General features: G+C 38.9%; 1 long non-coding RNA gene across 2 annotated transcripts; it reads right to left on the minus strand.

Annotated features, from left to right (window-relative positions):
- Window positions 1–5,552: 5,552 nt before the first annotated feature.
- On the minus strand, window positions 5,553–15,688 carry LOC107181564. Of its 2 annotated transcripts, none has more exons than XR_001512226.1 (5): window positions 15,206–15,688; window positions 14,870–14,949; window positions 12,316–12,411; window positions 8,564–8,638; window positions 5,553–6,440 (listed from the first exon to the last, which is right to left on the minus strand). It is a non-coding gene; the product is annotated as an uncharacterized LOC107181564 (long non-coding RNA). The 2 variants fall into 2 exon arrangements; XR_001512225.1 differs by lacking the exon at window positions 5,553–6,440 and adding an exon at window positions 7,716–8,035.
- Between the last annotated feature and the right edge of the window lie 25 nt (window positions 15,689–15,713).

Below are 15,713 nucleotides of genomic sequence, written 5' to 3' on the forward strand. Positions count from 1 at the left end.
AGGTCTCTCTGCCCTACCCAGGTGCGAGGGCAGCGACTCAGAAGTGTCAATATACTAGTTGTTCCCAGCATGGGCACACACCCCACAGGGGTCAATTTGATTTTTAAGGGGGGCAACTCAAGAATGTTATTAACAGTGAATTTTTTTGCATTTCTTATGCTTCTAGGGGCCTCATATACAGCATATAAATATATATGGTGACATATTTATGCATTTCAGTTCTCTATTATGTTTTGAAACTTTATTTGCTATTTTTTCGTATCACTTCATACTATTTTTCCAACGATTTCTTAGTGATTTTTTTCCCTCAATACTTTCAACTGTCCTTTCATTTTTTTTATTTTTCTCTTTCATGGATGCCATGTTCTTTGGAAGCTTGTTTGGACCAAGTTAATGGTCTTTTAGGCTTCCTCCACGTGAACAGGAGTTCAGTTTTTGAATAATAAGAATTATATGTCATGGGGGGGGGGCATCAGGATTTTAGAGATGCTTAGGTGGGGCATGGCCAAAAAATGGTTGGGAACCACTGACTTAGATGCACACAAACATTATGTTAAGTGACAAACCTTTACTAAAGAAGGTAAATGCCTGGAGCATGACTACTGGCCAAGAACTGCCCAGTTAGGAATTTTTGATTAGATCACCCTGTGAAGTTACTTTCCATAGAACCCCCACCTTTTTTTGTCCATATGGCAAACACTCCTATTTAAGTACTAGAGAATAAGCCCATTTTTGTACTCTCGCTATACTCTAATACCCTTTCAGTGTCTTATAGTTGTGGTTCAACTTAAACAAGTTTATTTCCATGCGACTAAACTAGACCATCCCAAGCAGATTACTTGGGCTAAAGTACCCAGTGCTCTAAAAAGCCTTCCATTTTCATTTCTAGCTGCAAGGACTAGTTTACCTAAGAGGTGCCAATAATAATTCCTGACTTCAAACTGGGAGTATCATTCGAGTGAACAGAAAACACTGAACTCACTGTACTATCTGGAAGTGTGCACTGGTATGATAAAAGGGTTCATTAGAATAACTTACTCAAAACTCAGTGGTTACATTCTTTGGTATCATCTAATAGAATCCTTGCAGGCACACTTCCGGTGGCGGGGCCATCAGCAGGCATGTGTAGACGGAAACAGACCCCGGCAGGCCAGGGTGGTGGATGTACGTGGATGTCTGGGTCCAGGCCCGGTGCGCCTGCCCGCTCGCCTGTCACCTCGCTGGATCCAGTCCTAGCGCTGCTGCACTTGGTGTAGTTTGGTCTTTCCATTGGTGAAGTGGCTTAACTGAAGTTCCTGTGCCACTGTAAGAGGAAGTTGGAGCGTGTACTGAGCAGCCTCAACCTGTTCTCCCTGCTGCTCAAGCTGAAGGAGATAGATCCTGAGCACACTGACCTGCTGGCCTCCCTGCGAAGCCAAGACCTGTCTGTGATCCTAGGTGATTTTGAAGCTGAAGCAGCCATCCAAGTCAGGGGTGAAGAGCTAAGACCTGAGGGCAGCATTTGACATGTGATCACCTGGGGAAGGACTGGAGAAGACTGGCTCCTCAAAGTGTCTAGATCGATGCCATGGAGGTGAAGTATCCCCGTAACTGGACAGAACAGCTAAGGTAGTTGCTGAGAGTCTCGGCAAGGATGCTCAGAACCTGTCAGCTGATCTCATCCAGGACCAGGGCTGGGGCCTTCCAAGACAAAAATGAAGAGTGGTAGCTGCAGTGTGCCTAATGTCATGGGACTGGGAAGCATCCACCGTTGGGGCCTCCTGATGATCCAGATCCTCTTCTCCAGGGGACTGGGGATATCTGCACTTTAGTTATCACCACATAGGTTGACTGAATGCCTTCCATGTGCCAGCACTGCGAAGACCTGGCAATGAGCCACAAAGAGGGATCCCAGACTGGCTTCTCAATTAAATTTATAGAGCTAAATGTTCAGAAGTGATTGGCACAGTCACTGCTCTGGAAATGTTCTTAGAACTGTGCTCCCAGTTTACTCTTTTGTATTAAAATCAGTCTTTATGATAAAATTGGCAAGGGAGCTGGATCCTCTCATTTTAAAAAATAATCTGTTTCTAAGGTAATCTATGGGACTGGCAACAGTGTTTTGGACAGGTTCAAGCCTTGGACTGAGGAGAGGACACAGTCCTCTCGTTGCCACGTGCAAGTCCCAGCTTGGATGGCAGAGCCCTCCCAGCACAATTAGCCAATAGCTACAGCTGTAAGCTTGAACCTATGGTCCGAACATGTGGCCCCACATGCCTGAATGATATAGTTCAGGTGCATGTAGTTGAGTAGGAGTGAAACTCATGAGAATGTTGTAAACATCTTGATCACGCCCCTACTCTGCCTTGTGGCATCTGCTATAAAATAAAGACATGGCTTGTGGGTGCTGGCTCCTCATCAGGGAAGCAGCGTCCCACTGAGACCCAGCTTTCGTTCTCATGTCTGTCTTTTCTAAGCCTTTCACCCCCCACTTAGGGTCACTGAACCAGGCTGAGCTGGCATGACACATAAGGCGTCCTGGGCCCGAGTATGCCATGGCCGTGCCGGCTCCCCACAGTAATCCTATTAAAGCAGATGTACAACTACATGTTCCTCTCACATAAGTCAAATACAAAGCTCCACTCCCCACCCACTTTTGTAAGGCCCTGTGAGTTAAGAAAAATGTTGTGGAAAAAACTTGTGAGCAAAAGAAAAATATTTCGCCCTGGTTGATGTTGCACAGTGGTTAGTCTTGGCCCACCCACCAAAGAGTTACATGTTCAATTCCTGGTCAAGAGTGTGTGTGGGAGGGAACCAAACGATGTTTAGACACATCCATGTTTTTCTCTTCCTCCCTCCACTCTCTCTAAAAATGTTAAAAATATCCTGATGAGGATTCACACAAATGGATAGTTCATGACATGAGAAAATTACAATAAGTTCAAATTTCAGTGCCCAGTTTTACTTAACCACGAAGATCAATAGACAGAAACTTCATTTAAATTGGACTTGAGGGCTTGTAGAGGGAGCTCTAGATACCTACCACTCATCTCAATCACCCCAAACTGGAAGAGGTACTCTCCATCTCCAACAGGAAATGTTTTCTTACTCTATTCCAATAGGAAGCAGGATCTCCCCAGCAACCAGCCAATAAAAAGCCACTACAGTGCAAACTCTTATTTTCTTCAATGGACTGTTTTATAACAGCCTTTTAGAATTCCCCCACCCCATGCTCCTCTTTGTTCTATGAACTTATGCATAGTTCACCATTAGATCAAATGTCCCAAACTGAAATTCTTTGTTCCTAAATAAACCCTTTCGCTGGACAAATATCTTATTCTTAAAAGGTAACAAGCCCTGACCGGTTTGGCTCAGTGAATAGAGCATCGGCCTGTGGACTGAAGGGTCCCAGGTTCGATTCCAGTCAAAGGCAGGTACCTTGGTTGCCTGCACATCCCCAGTAGGGAATGTGCAGGAGGCAGCTGATTAATGTTTCTCTCTCATCGATGTTTCTAACTCTCTATCCCTCTTCTCCTTTCCTCTCTGTAAAAAAATCAATAAAATATATATTTTTTAAAAAAGGTCAACAAAACACAACCATGCTTAATGGGTTTATGCATCATCTATGGCTGTGGTTCTCAACCTGTGGGTCGCGACCCCTTTGGCAGTTGAATGACCCTTTCACAGGGGTCGCCTAAGACCATCCAGCATATCAGATATTTACATTATGATTCATAACAGTAGCAACATTACAGTTATGAAGTAGCAAGAAAATAATTTTATGGTTGGGTCACATGAGGAACTATTTAAAGGGCCAGAAGGTTGAGAACCATTGATCTATGGCCATTTCTGTGCTAAAAGGGCAAAGCTGAGCAGTTGCTAGAGACTATATGACCCCTTTCAGGAAGTTTGCCAAACTGTTCTGTTAGAACTTGGACTACAAATAGATTCATACCTGGTCAAAATGAAACATTTAGTATTATAAATTATTTCAAAGCCTTTTTATAGTAGCATGAAAAGGCAATATGAAAAATGCCAGCTATAACTGGTAAGGCTCAAATATAGTGGTTTCTAGACTTGATCTGGTGAAATATAGACTCTCTAGCTTACTTTATTTTATTATTACTTTTTAATCCTCAACCCAGGATATGTTACTATTGATTTTAGAGAGGGAGAGAAACATCAATCAGTTGCCTCCCATATACGCCCTGACCAGGAATCAAATCTGCAACCTTTTTGGTGTATGGGATGACACTCCAACCCATCTAGCTAGCTAGAGACTCCCTAGCTTATTTTATTTTACTCTTTTATTAGTTTATACACTTAAAAAACAGAGATCTAGCCCTAACTAGTTTGGTTCAGTAGATAGAGCATTGGCCTGCTGACTGAATCGTCCCAGGTTTGATTCCAGTCAAGGGCATGTACCTTGGTTGCGGGCAAATCCCCAGTAGGAGGTGTGCAGGAGGCAGCTGATTGATGTTTCTCTCTCATCGATATTTCTAAGTCTCTATCCCTCTCCCTTCCTCTCTGTAAAAAATCAATAAAATATATATATTTAAAAACAAAGAGCTCTATAGCATTAATGAAAATAAATGGCCTAAGTAACAAATACACATGGTCATACCTAAATCTAGATTTTTAAAATTTTTTCTTGGTTGAGACAGGCAGCTTTTCAGAATAATGCGAACATAATCTTAAGTCTGACACATCTGCCATCCCAAATCCAAAGTCTCAACACCATGGTGGATTCTAAATTGTCCATCATCAATAATAATTTCACTTTCTAAAGGGGTTATTGATCATGGTTGCAGATGAGTCTCCCACTTGTGAACTGTGACTTGACATGGGCCACCAATAGCCTTTGGTTCTAAAAAACATCCTTTGAAGCAGTGATACTGAACTGAACCTCCTCTACTGAGTTCAATGGTTGCTTTCCAAAACATGCTTCCACCTGCCTTGTTCTCCGGAAGAGCCACAGCATTTTGAGGATTCCAGTTTCCCAAAGCATCACAGCTTTCACATATTGCAAAAACTTCTGGAAACAGAGTTCCTCTTATTTCAAAAGTAACCTGAAAAGGTGTCATTCTGATGAATTTATTTTAGAATGTCGTGCCCCCTCGCCCAAGAGTGAGTGCAACAGGTCAAGATGTCGAGCTCTGGCCTCCCTCGCTTACTTTAAATGCAGGTAGTTCTCACTTGCACTATGCAAGCTGCAACTGTATAAAGCAATCTTAATCTGTGATTATTCTGAACTTAAAATTTGTCAAACCATAAAATCTTCTTGGTGTTGGTTATATATCTACAAAAAGGAAAATATTTAAAGTAGACACATTGAAAATTATAGTGTTTTCTTTTAAAAAAAAGTTTTTATTGATTTTAGAGAGGAAGGGAAATAGAAACATCAATGAGACAGAAACAACAACATCGATTGGCTACCTCCTGCATGCTCCCTACTGGGGACTGACCTGGGCAAGTGCCCTCACCAGGCATTGAACAGGAAACCTCTTGGTGCCTGGGTCCAAACTGAGCCACACAAGTGGGGCAGTATTTTATTTCTTCATAAGCTCTTGTCTATACCTTGGCAAATTATCATACTCTTTTCTAAATTTGGATTAGCTTCTGAAATCTTATCCTTTGTGCTTTCAATGGCAGAAAAATCTGAGAGTTCCTTTAATGGGAAGTTTTTCATCTGCATCACTTCCTCTGATACACATTCATCCTTTATGACCCAACCACTTTCCTCACAACCATGTTTGACTTCACTGAATTCCTCTGACTACATATCCAGAACTACTACTACTTGAATGGAGGCAGTGCCAACTTCCCATGGTCATCTATATCTTCTATAATTCCATTTACATTCCATCCAAATCCTGCAGTTTTTTTACACAGTAGTGTTGCACTAGTGTGCAAAGCCAGGACTACCTGTAATTCTTAGAATTTGGGTACAAATTTCACAGTAGCATCCTTCCCTGAGCTTGCAGTTTCACCAGACAATTTAAGGTTAATGAATTCATGCAGACTTCTGAAGCGATGAAACCAGTCTTTACTGGCAGTAAAATGTTCTTCTTATAATTATCATTTCTTGCAATGTAGCACTTTGACATTTTGGACTGAATGCTAGTGAAAATGAGTGGGATTTGTTGATTACAGTCCTCAATCTAAAGTAGAAGTAAATGCTCCATTTCAACCATAAGTGGCTTTCTGTTCCCAGTAAAACTTAAAGTTAAAATGTTGATGCAACTTTACTTTGTTTTTTATATTCATCAGCTTTTAAAATATGAACTGTAGCTTCATGTAGGCTTAGATCTCATCTTGTCTGCTATCACCATTTTCAAATCTAATCACATTCAATTTCACCTCCAGTGTTATCACTTTTTGTTTCTTTACTGCTGTCACCTTTGTTGACCAATTCCCTCTTTTGATTATCCATTTTTATAAAATGTCACATAGGTTTATCACTGGAAGACAATAAGGCAACACAATTATTCTTTACTGTCTGTCTGTGAACTAATAGATGTTCAGTGACCAATCACCAACAGACTTTAGAAGAAGTGATGCAACTGGTTATTGATCATGATGCACATCTTTTATTTGCAAAATTATTTGTGGAATAAGAGTTAGCAGCAAAGTTTATACAACAATTCACAGTTAATGTTGTGGTAACTGAAACTTCAACCATATTGTTGGGGGACTGCTGTTATTTATTTAAACTATGAAAAATGCATTTTGGATCAGTGCAAAGTAAGGACTACCTGTATCTAAAAAGAAAAACTTGGATTAGTGCAATTTTTAATTCACTTTAGTTAACTACTAGCCAAACATAATCTTAGATTAAATAAAAGCTTTTCAAAGGAATTCTAGTTTTCAAAGAAATGCTAGTTCCAAGACTCTGAATTACTGACTAGAGCAGTGATGGCGAACCTATGACGTGTGTCAGAGGTGACACGCGAACTCATTATTTTGGTTGATTTTTCTTTGTTAAATGGCATTTAAATATATAAAATAAATATAAAAAATATAAATCTTTGTTTTACTATGGTTGCAAATATCAAAAAATTTCTATATGTGACATGGCACCAGAGTTAAGTTAGGGTTTTTCAAAATGCTGACACGCCGAGCTCCAAAGGTTCGCCATCACTGGACTAGAGCTAGAAGAATGTTTGGAGATAATGTATTACAAAATTCTTCAAATTAGGATTTGCAGAGTCCAGAGATACTCTTTTGATAACTTAGGCCCCTCTCCTCATTTAAATAATCTTGAGATTTGCAAAAAATTACTGTTGTCAAGATTGTAAAACTTTACAGTCATTACAAGGCACAAGGTCTTATGTGTTTACAACTTATTCTATAGCAATTAGTACCATGTTTATTACTGTAACAGTATCATCATCCCATTAATATTGTTTTAGTTTTATTTTTGAATGCATTTATTTTGTAAATCTTTTCATTAAGGACTATAAACAAAGTTTGCATCCACTTTTAAGACAGAGAAAATTAACTTAAATCAACATTGAAAACAAAAGGAAAAGAGGCATGCATGCTCTCCTTTCTGGGAGCATGCCCACACCTTCCATTTCAGGCATCCATCTCCTAAACTCTAAAGACTTGCAACCAGGGGAGCAATGGGCAGTGGCAGCTCATCCCCAGCAAACACCCTATATCTGCCTCCAAGGCCCCCTTTTCTTTGACTTCTCAGTGAGCCAAAGTAGCTCTGCCTAGGTTCATTTTTCCCCTATAACTTTTCTAGAAAGTCAAAGCAGCCCTGCCTAAGCTCTCCCGTTGTTTCTTATATCCTAAGCCCTTCCTTGTTTCACTGTCCCTAGCTTTAATAAATGTACTATACTCTCAAAATCACTTGGACTCGTATTGTGAAATCTTTCCTGCACAAAGTCAAGAACCCACATAATACAGGCTGGCTTGAAGCAGCCCACTCCAGGTCCAGTTCCTATCTGGTAACAATCACACTATTCAACCAAAAGGTTGACCAACAATGCATCTTTTCCTTTGATTTATGATTAAAAGGGAAAATGGGAATAGCAACAACAAAAGGAGTCTATGGAAAAAGGAAAAAACAAAGAGTATCCACAATAATTTTTTCCCTTTGTATTTCTTAGACAACATGCCTAATTAATTACAGATTAACCTGGTATTAGATTTGAGATTCCCAGCTTCCAACTACCTGCCATCTACTATTATTGAACAAAGCTTAAGTTATACAATGATCACCCACTGGCACATCAAGAGTACTTATAAAATATCCAGTGGTTCAGCAAATTTAAACCCCCAAACATATGATCTCTAAGAATTTCAGGGGTTGGAAGGATGTCATTATTTTTAAGAAAAAATGACTATTAAGGTTAAAAATCTGCAACCCCCCCTCCTACCACCACCAATGGCCTATTCTTAATCTAATCTATTGATTCAGAAAGTTATATTTTCTTTGAAATCATATTTATGTTATCTTTGAAAGCTGAAATAAGGGGAAAATTTTAATTGAGTACAATATCCAAATTATGCTCAAATGTCAATTTTTTGCTCAAACGTTTTTTGTTTTATCAAAACTAATTTATAAACCTCTTACCTTATTATATAAATCTTCAATGATCAGATAAATCAGACAAATGTTTTCTAAGAAAAACACCCTTCAATTTTATTCCTGAAAGAAAAAACATTACAGGTAAATCAATGTACAAAAACTATGTATCTCTAAGCCTCACAATTTTCTTTTTCTATTATGTCCTCATCCACATACATTAATCACAATAAATCATGATGTGAACAGCAGTGAGAAAAGTTTAATCATTGGACATATATACTTTCTTATTTTCACCTTTTGCTTTAGTCATAAGGTTTGCATTGCTTAACCCTTTAAAAAAAACCATGTAATGCATGCAAATTTCTATACATTTCAATTCTCTCAGAATTGATAAGACCTCCAATTTTACTATGATTGGAAAAAACCCATAACAAAGATAATGTGAATACATCATTTATCTACTTTGCACAGGTTACCCTTATGCAAACTTAGTTATCTTCTTCTCACAATCAGATCTGATACAGAAAGGGTAATCATACCTTAATACATTTCAAAACTGTTTGTATGTAATGCTTTTGTTATTAGACAAGATTTCCAAAGACCAAAAGTTTAAAAACTTTAAAAGGGGAGGGTTGTCTCTCCTAACAAAGAACTTTTAAGCAGTGATAAAGGGAAAAGACGGAAAATATTACAAATCTCAGGCACTAAGAGAATTCTCCAGAACATTCTGACTACTTAGCAAGGCCTGTATTTTACTCATTAAGAGAGGCAGAGCCCTGGCAGGTGCGGCTCAGTTGGTTGGGTGCAGTCCAGAGCACCAAAAGGTCACCAGTTTGATTCCTGGTCAGGGCACATACAGGAGGCAGCTGGTCTCTGCTTCCCTCTCTCTTTCTACAAAAATTAAAAAAAATAAATAAGTAACTCTATAAAAACATATTTTTTTTAAAAGAGGAAAATAAAGAGGGACAGAAGCACCTGGAAGGGAGTGGGGGACAGCAGTAGAAAGAAAAGGAAGTATATTAACCATGCTGGATAAAAATCAAGCTTTGAGGGAAAAAGGCAAACTGCTCTAATTCGGCTACTGTCTGTGGAATAGCCCATTCTGTCTCACTGTTTTACTGATTAACTCACTTTCACTTTAAAAAAACACAACAAAACCTGCTCTAATTCTGCCAATGCATAATTGTATCTTTACCCCCGATCCTATGTTAAATATTTGTGTAACTGCCTATAAGTAATTGGACTATATTCCTTGAAAAACTCTAGACAGAAATTTCAACCTTTCCAACTCAGTCTACATCCTAAGCAAAATATCAGGGGTAGGGATATTCAATTTCTATCTACAGTTTAGTTTCAAACACTTCTCTAACCTCATCCACCTGGGGGTAATTAGGAGAGGGGTAACGGGTTCAAAAAATATATACTAGGTGTACCGGTTAATAATGTGGATTTTGTAATCAGAGAAAACACGGTAATTTCAAGAGAAACATCAAAAGTGCTTTATTCAAAGTAATGTCCATCACTAGCTACACATTTCCCCATCTTTCAGGTAATTTGTAGATACCGTCCCAATAGAACTTTTCTTGTTTTGAGGCAAACCATTCAGAGACCCAATTTTCCACTTCTTCATACATTTTGAAGTGCTGCGCAGAAAGTGCATGTGCCATCGATCAGAACAAGTGGTCATCTGAAGGAGCAAGGTCTGGTGAATGCGGTCTGGTGAAGGTCTGGTGAATACTTCCCAGGCAAGATCTTTTAACGTGTCTTTAACTGGTTTTGAAGTGATGGTGCATTATCATGAAGCAAAATTACTTTGCCGTGTCTTTTGGCCCATTCTGGTCATTTTATGATAAAAGGGTGGTTCAAATTGACCTGGACGTTCTTTGTCTTTCACATTGAAAGCATCACTTTTAAAGTGTTTAAACCAGCGTTCACAAGTATCTTGAGATGGAGCACGTTCACTATAAACTTCCTTGAAGTATACGATAACTTTCAGCTGCACTTTTCTTCAAAATAAAGTAATGAATTAAAACTTCCTGCAAATGCCATTTTTTTGGCATGAAATTCAACATTTTTAAATGTAAAAATATCTATGATGTTAACACCTTCAGAAAATTTGACTACATATGAAGTTTTGAAGCTTGTTGTCAATACAACAAAATCGCATACATATCAAATCGCATATGCATCAACATATGTATAACTCTATCTTCTGAAAAAAATCCACATTAACCGGTACACCTAGTATATGATCAAGGTAGAGCTTTTTCCGACTATAAAATGAACTTTCTTATGAACTCCCTAGAAACTTTCCAAAGAAGTGTAACATCACTAAAGTAGTTTATATACATAGGCATAAAGAAAATGTGCACCTCAAATAAGAGCACATGTCTAGCTGGTTTTTCTCAGTGGTTAGGCATCAACCTATACCTATATATTTCTTAAAAGCTTTTTTTACTCTTAATTATTGAATTAAGAGATTCATATTTGACCCTGAAGTCAAATAATTAGACATATGAAAGTCTGTATCCAAACAAGTGCTCCTAAAAATATATTTTTTAATCCTTACCCTAGGATATTTTTCCATTGATTTTCAGAGAGAGTGGGAGGGAAAGGCAGAGAGGAATATCGATGTGAGAGAAACACATCAAATGGTTACCTCCTCCATGAGCCCCAACCAAGGCCCAGGCCCGGAAGGAGCCTGCAACCGAGGTATGGGCCCTTGACTGGAATTGAACCTGGGACTCTTCTGTCCGCAGACGGATCTCTATCCACTGAGCTAAAATGGCTAGAGCAAAATATATAGTTTTATTGATTTCAGAGAAAGGGAAGGAAGAGAGAGATAGAAACATCAATGCTGAAAGATAATCATTGACTGGCTGCCTCTTGCATGCCCCACACTGGGGATCAAGCCCATAACTTGGGCATGTGCCCTAACCAGGAATTGAACTGTGATCTCCTGGTTCATAGGTCGGACAGAAGTGACGTTATGTCTGTTTCAAGATTAACTTTTGAAAGATAAGCTTCCACCTTGGCCTCACTCTCTGTATCATTCCCCTGGGGGAAGCCAGCTGTCATGTGTGAGGACAACGCAGGCAGCCTAAAGAGAGATTCATATAATGAAGAATAACTGAAATCTTCAGTCAATAGCCATTAAGAAACTGAGGCATGCCAAGTGAAAGAGTTTGTCCCCCCTCCCTCCATTGTAAGTGTTTGTTATTTTAAACTACTAAGTTTTGGGTAATTTGTTACAAAGCAATACATAAGTAATGCAGAAGGTCACACTTCATACCCAAAAAAATCAAATGTACAACTTATGAGTTAGCTGGAAAAGTCTGACATTTTGGGGGAAGAATCAGATTCAGAACTGTCTTTATATTTGGTCAGCATAATTTCAATACCCCAAGGCTTTCTGAAGCAAAAAAAACCCCAGAGAACTAAAAGGATGAAAAGACCAAGAAGAATATAAATCAGTTACTAGAAATATACTTTATTATGCCAGGACAACAAAATAAAGGTTGTAGTAGAACTAATTAAGAATCTAATAAAAGGGTAGGTGTTTAATGAGGAAGATACAGTCCTAGAAAGCAAAAAGTCTATTTGCTCTCAAAGGGTTATTGTGAGAAATACTGCTCAAAAACAATACCTGTTCAATCAGAATTAGCTGTTACTTTTTCCCAAGTGACCAATTAATGAGATTCTATAGCATAAAACAGAAAATTAGATTTCACCAATGTCTTTATAAATCCATTTTTAACTTGGACAATCCTCCCTTTCTAACTCACAGGAATACTTACTATAGTTAAGACACAAAGATACACTACTTCCCCTGCATATTTCAAGTCATCTTCCGAGACCCAGGAATCTTTCCAACATCTCCAAGAATGGACTTCCTGAAAAGAGATGTTTTCTTTTAAATTACTTTGTGTTAACAGCGAATGCCTTTTTCAAATAACATCTTTAATACAGCTTACATATCCTCATTAACATATTCAATAATCACAGCAGTTCATTATGTGAACAGCAGCGAAAAGGTTTAATCACTGGATATGAAGTTATTGAAGGAAGCAAAGATATAATCGAACAATCAAAATGAGAACCTCAATGTCACCAGTAAAACAGTAAAAAACAGCAACAAGCCTGGCCAGCATGGCTCAATGGTTGAGCATCAACCTATAGACCAGGTCACAGTACAATTTCCCCGATCAATGATTCTTTCTCATCATTGATGTTCCTTTCTCTCCTCTCCCTTCCTCTGAAATCGAAAGATTATATATATTTTTTAAAAGTTAAAAAAATAGCAACAAAAAAGCATGTAAAAGTGATAAACAAATGTGTTGATAAATAAATGCAACTGAACTAAAAAAAAAAAATCCATTTATATGAGTGTACACAAGTCTCTATCCAGTACATTAATAATACCTCTGGCAGCAACCCCTTGTAGTTTCTATGGAGCTGGCTATTTTCATTTTAAGCAGTATACACTTAGGTAAATCTGTTTTGCAATATAGCAGTTTTCAGTAACTCATTTGTAAGAATGCATCAGAATAATGTGAGACCCACATTGTTTCATCTTTCCTAGGAGAACCTATTATCTGGAATCCAATTAAGCTGAAAAGAAAAAAGTCTTTTTTTTCTGAGCTCTGATGCTGAAATGGCAGCACCAATACTGTGTGAACAGTGACTTCTGATTTATAGGTTGACACTCAACCACTGAGCCAACCAGCTGGTGGCAGCATGGGTACTTTCAACTCTATCTTAAAAAAAAAAAGAAAAATGAGCACCTGTATCTAGGGGTCCCTCCCCCTAGGTTCTCAGCAGATTACACTACTTCTGACCCCATTTTAACAGCAGCCCATTCGCCTAGAGCTCCATTTCCATCTGTAAAATCTAGCACTCACCAGCCTTGTTCTTTTAATATACCCTTTGACAACCTCCATTTAGTTACCTGTACCTGTTAATGGGGTGGGAGGGTATGAGTATTTCACCCCAGCTAATCATTGCTTATTTTCAAGATTATTAAATTGCATAGGTTTTGAGTAATCAACCCTATTTTTCCCACAAGCCCACCTCCTTTTAAATGCACTTTTCTGAACATAAGGGTTTTTCAGGAACACGTATGACATTAGAGCAGAAACATATATCTATCTATTTGTGTGCCAGGGGCTGAAAAGACAAATTCACCTTGGAAATAGTCTCTGTACTCAAGAAGCACCTTCTAGCAGATTCTTTACAAACTTTGAGTCCTTAAAAACAGGGCAACCACCACTATGAGATACCACTTCACTCCTATGAGAATGTGGAGCAACTTGAACCCTCATCCATTGCTAATGCAAAATAGTGCAGCCCCTTTGGAAAAACAGTTTGGTATTTCCTCAAAAGGCTCAACATAAGAGCATATTTTGCCCTGGATGGTGTGGCTCAGGTGGTTGAGTGTCATCCCATGCACCAAAAGGTTGCAGGGCACATGCCCAGTTTTGGGGTTCAATACCCCATAGGGGGCATGCAGGAGGCAACCAATGTTTCTCTTTCTCCCTCTTTCTGAGAAACAGGTCTACACACAAACTTACTTGTTTGCTAATGTTCACAGCAGCATTATTCATAATAGCCCCCTCTCCCCGCCACCAATGGAAACAACCTAAATATCCACCAACTGATGGATGGATAAATATATGTGGCATATACAACAGAAAATCTTTTGGCAATAAAAAAAAAATGAACTACCTATATATAATACAACATGGATGAACCTTAAACATTCTAAGTGAAAGGAGCCAGAAGTCAATTACAAGGACCATTTATTAGTTTGATTCCACTTACATGAAGTGCCTAGAATAGGCAAATCTACACAAAGAGAGTAATAGTTACCAGGGGCTGTGGGAGAGAAGATGTAAGGACTGCCAAGGAGAATGAATTTGGGGAGGGAGTAGTGATGAAAATGTTCCCAAAAATGGTGATGGTTGCACAACTCACAAATATACTAACACCCACTGAATTGTACATTTTATGTGGGTCAATTGTATGGTACATGAATTACCTAACTCAATATAACTGTTACATAAAATAGTAAGGCAACCAACTTTTTCTTTAAAAATAACTGAAGGCTGTTACTTACTTCTATTTGGCCTCATTCATTTTTAACTGGTGAAAAGTTTCTAACAGTCGAAACAACCGAATGTGATTTTTAACTCCAGGTCCTACCCTTTGCACGTCTCATAGCCAAGCAAGCTCATTCCCCAAGGATCAATGTTCCCCAAATGTGACTTTTAAGAAAGCTATGTAAGCAACAGCTGTTAATTTTACTCAAATAGGATATAAACATAACTGGAAGTAGATGGGAATAAATAATACCTTGAGCTGAGTCTTTTTGTCTGGAATCTGGACAAAGTATACAAGTGGGTGGTGGGGGGGGAAGCAATCATTCTTTCGAGCTAGAAAAGGAAATGAAAAAGTTACAAACATTTCTATTAAGCGGGAGAAAAAGAAAGTACTTAATATGCTCAGGAGCTCTTCAAAGACTCAAACCATACCCTCATTGGTCCCATTTTGTTTCTTCTATGAAGATCGAAATCTCATACCGTAAACTGAGACGTCGTCCTAAGATCTGATGGCCCCACCCCTTAAACAAAATCATTTCACTGCCCTTCCTCTTGCCCCTCCCCCCCAGTACTATTGGAAAAAACTTACCTAATTTCCTTAATTCCGCATTGTTTCAAAGGGTGTTGCAGGAAAGTTTCGTTGAATTAAAAGTCGACGCATTCTCACAAATCATTCAAGACCCTCCGGGGTCACACACCTACGCCCAAACCTACCAACAGCTCCTACATTCTCTCCCCCTAAGGGAAGTAACCAAATAGAACTCAAAAAATAAAAATAAAAAATGGCATGCCTCTCTAACTTATTTTGAACCCAATTTGTCTTCAATATTGCTAGGGCACACGCGTTTATTCCTCTCCCTCTTCCCATCATATCCTCCATTTCTTTTCAGCCGGAGACCCATCGCCCCTGGATTCTCCGTAACGTTGGCCTTGCCTCTCCGCTTCTCATCTCCGGGGTGAGCCTCACAAACAGCGCGATGGCCCTGGATTTAAGAACAGCGGGTGAAAAGAACCGAACAAGAGGCCCATTACAGCAAAACGCCCAACCACCCCAACAGAGAGGGCGGGGCGATCAAGTGCTCGTCTTCGTGCCCTTG

This window comes from Myotis davidii, unplaced genomic scaffold, assembly GCF_000327345.1.
Source record: "Myotis davidii unplaced genomic scaffold, ASM32734v1 scaffold449, whole genome shotgun sequence".
In the NCBI taxonomy this organism is placed as follows: Eukaryota; Metazoa; Chordata; class Mammalia; order Chiroptera; family Vespertilionidae; genus Myotis; species Myotis davidii.